Below are 3,378 nucleotides of genomic sequence, written 5' to 3' on the forward strand. Positions count from 1 at the left end.
TAGGCAAGGTCTCTGTCCACGGGGAAGCCCCAGTCTGAGGGGGTAGGCAAGGTCTGTGTCCATGGAGAAGCTCCAGTCTGAGGGGGTAGGCAAGGTCTCTGTCCACGGGGAAGCCCCAGTCTGAGGGGGTAGGCAAGGTCTCTGTCCACGGGAAATCCCCAGTCTGAGGGGGTAGGCAAGGTCTGTGTCCGTAGGGAAGCCCCAGTCTGAGGGGAGGAGGCAAGGACAGGAAACCCCAGTCTGAGAGGGGAGGCAAGGTCTGTGTCCGTGGGGAAGCCCCAGTCTGACGGGGGGAGGCAAGGACAGGAAACCCCAGTGTGAGGGGGGAGGCAAGGTCTGTGTCCGTGGGAAGCTCCAGTCTGAGGGGGTAGGCAAGGTCTGTGTCCGCGGGGAAGCCCCAGTCTGAGGGGGGAGGCAAGGTCTGTGTCCGCGGGGAAGCCCCAGTCTGAGGGGGGAGGCAAAGTCTGTGTCCGCAGGGAGAGCTTGGGCCTTGCGGAGTGCCCCTCACTGGCCAAATTCAGCTTTCTCTGGGATTCCTACAATTCTGTCCTGGTTCCAAGAACCAGATTTCCGCCCCCCCACCCTCGGGAAGGCTGTTTCAGGGCCTCAAACACAGCCCTGCGATGAATCTCATGGGCTCCCCCACCATCTCCTGCCATGTCAGCCCACTGGTGCCAGTAAGGCCTGTCCATCCGTCCTGCAGCCACTGTGACAGACCACCGCTCACTGACTCTCTGACAATCTGGGCTTGGAAGTCCTAAAACCCCAGAGTGGGCAGGGCTGGCCCCCCCCCGGGGTCCCCAGGGAGACCCGGCTCCAGCCTTTTCCTGGCCCGTGGCCCCCCTCCATCCTCACCACCAGCAGCACAAGGTCTGCCCATCTCTGGGACTCCCACCCTCTGCCTCCCTCTCGTGAGGATGCCAGGCCCCCACGGGAACCCAGGGTCACCCCCACCTCGGGGGCCATGAGGCCGCGTGAGGGGACACATCCCGGGACCAGGATGGGGACGTCTTTGGGGCCATTACTGTGCCCACCACAGTCTCCTTGTCCCCCTCTTCAGTTAACCTTCCCTTGCCTCTGCTCAGGGCTGCCCGGGACTGAGGTCATGTACAAGGCACCCAGCTGAGGTGCAAAAGTCGGGGCTCCCCTGTGGCCCCTTCTGTCATCCCCCAGCCCCACCGCGCTCTTTACACACAGGCCGTGACCCCAAGGGGCACGTTCATGAGTCATCTAGGTTGGAAGACATCTCCCCCGTTGTCCCAGCATTGAGACCGTCCCATGGTGGGACCAGCTCTTGTGGACAGTAGACTGTCCTTGGAGCCCAGAATGCCCCCAGCACCGTGGCCTGCAAAGGTTCCCCCAAATACAGAGCGACTGAAGGGCAGGGATGTTCTCCCCCAACGTTGTCTGTCTCGGTCTCCCCACATACTCTTTTCTGTCCTTGAACCCTGCTCTGTTCGGCAGGTGACATAGCAGTCCGCAGAACCGGGAGGCAGCTTCCCCAGCTTGAGTCTGAAAGGGGGCCTTATGGTCTGGCCCCGCTGCCTGGCGGGGAAGGGGCCGGCAGGTCACATCCACAGGGCCGCCCCACCCTGTCATCCAGACCGGGGACTGGCCAGCCCGCCTGCAACCTGCCCAGCTCCATCGTGTGCCCGGTCTGTCCACAGAGGGGCTCAGTCGGGGGCATGGGAGACACTGGGGCAGAGGGGCCGAAGCCCTGGCCAAGCCATCTGAGGCGCTGCATCGGTTCTAGCCACTGGGGTGCCTGCCAGCTGCCCGACCCTGGGGGGTGCCTGAGCAGGACGACACGGCCTGCTCCCCCAGCCAGGAGCCAGGGACAGTGTTTCCTGCACCCCGGGGCCACCAGGTGGAGGGAAGACATGCAAGTGCCATGGGCACATGATGGCCACGTCCCCTCCCACCTGCCAGGGTGACCAGGGCCACCTGTGGGGGTCCCCGAATGTGGACGGGGGAGCAGACAGACCTGTCGCAGGGGCACAAGGCCGTCCTTTGTGTGTCCAGCCTGACTGACCTTTACACGACCAACAAGTTCCTCAAAAAATTAAACATAGAACAACCATGTGACCCAGTGAATCCACGTCTGGGTCTGTCCCAGAGAGAGAACTGGAATCAGGGACTCGGAGAGATACTTGCACCCCCGTGCTCACAGCAGCCTAAAGAGAGAAGCCCCCCAGTGTCCACCCACAGATGAGGGGTACACACGACGCGGTCCGTTCCCATGCGGGAACACGCTCCAGCCTCAGGAAGGAAGGGACCCTGACACAGAGGGACCCCGAGGACACCGGGCTCAGCGAGAGGAGCCAGACCCAGAAGGACACATCCCGCAGGACCCCACTCCCAGGAGATCCCCGGAGGAGTCCCGTCCACAGAGACAGAGAGGAGAGGGTGGGAGCCCGGGCTGGGGCAGGGGGTGGGGAGTCCGTGCTTCGTGGGGACAGAGTCTCCGTGTGGGGAGATGGAACGTTCTGGAGACGGAGGGTGGGGGTGGTTGCAGGATGGTGTGAGTGGGCTTCATGCCGCTGAGCTGTGCGCTTAGAGACGGTTATGATGGTAAATTTTGTATTATGTGTGTTTTACCAAGATTTTTAAAAACCGAAAGAAAAGTATTCACTTTCTTGAAAGCATACCAAGGCCCTTGGGAACCACCCAGAGGAGCCTATGATTTGCCAGCTTAAAAAAAATTAGAAGTTCCTTAAAACGTGCAGTGTCCTCTGAGATTCTTGATCTCGCAGGTAGGGGTGAGGCCAGCAGCCTGACGGGTGGGCTGTGCCCTCAGGACCGGGCGGAAGTCCTGTCCTCCTGCCAGGCCTCCGCCTCCCAAAAGGTCCGCGCTGAGGAGTCTTAGGAGGATCTCAGAGGACGGAGGGCTGGGAAGAGGAGCGACCTCAGACTAGGCTGGGGGTGTGGGGGAGGCGGGAGCGGGGCTGACCCCGGTGCGCGCACGTGCACCTCGGAGACCCCGCGTGCGGGTCCCTGGCGCCCCGCGTTCTTCTGCGCAAGCGGACGGACGTTCCCTCCGTGTATCTCGGCCCAGGAAGGGACTCTCCCGAGTCCGTGCACCGCGCACTGGGTCCCGCGGGGCTCCCCGTGCAGCCATGGCCAGCCCTGGGGGTGGGCGCCCCCCACACATGCGGAGGTGGGGCTGCTGTTGGCTGGGGTAAGCTAAAATTCAGGCTACTCAGTTAAATTTGAATTTCAGGCCAGCAATGACTGACTTCTTTAAGTACGCCCCATGCAATATTCGGGGCCTACTTACGCTTTAAAAAATCCGCTCCTCATTTACCCGAAGTTCAAACCTACTGCGTGCCCTGTACTTTTATTTGCTAAATCTGGCCACCTCCTCCTTCCCCTGAGGAA

At 61.7% G+C, this 3,378-nt stretch overlaps 1 long non-coding RNA gene across 1 annotated transcript; it reads left to right on the forward strand.

Annotated features, from left to right (window-relative positions):
- The first annotated feature begins 8 nt into the window (after positions 1 to 8).
- Positions 9 to 2,723, forward strand: LOC145718112 (uncharacterized). The gene is made up of 2 exons (XR_014141590.1): positions 9 to 334; positions 420 to 2,723. It is a non-coding gene; the product is annotated as an uncharacterized LOC145718112 (long non-coding RNA).
- The last annotated feature ends 655 nt before the right edge of the window (positions 2,724 to 3,378 follow it).

The sequence above is a fragment of the Leptonychotes weddellii genome, unplaced genomic scaffold (assembly GCF_054177405.1).
Source record: "Leptonychotes weddellii isolate Sample4059 unplaced genomic scaffold, ASM5417740v2 HiC_scaffold_10911, whole genome shotgun sequence".
Taxonomy (NCBI): Eukaryota; Metazoa; Chordata; class Mammalia; order Carnivora; family Phocidae; genus Leptonychotes; species Leptonychotes weddellii.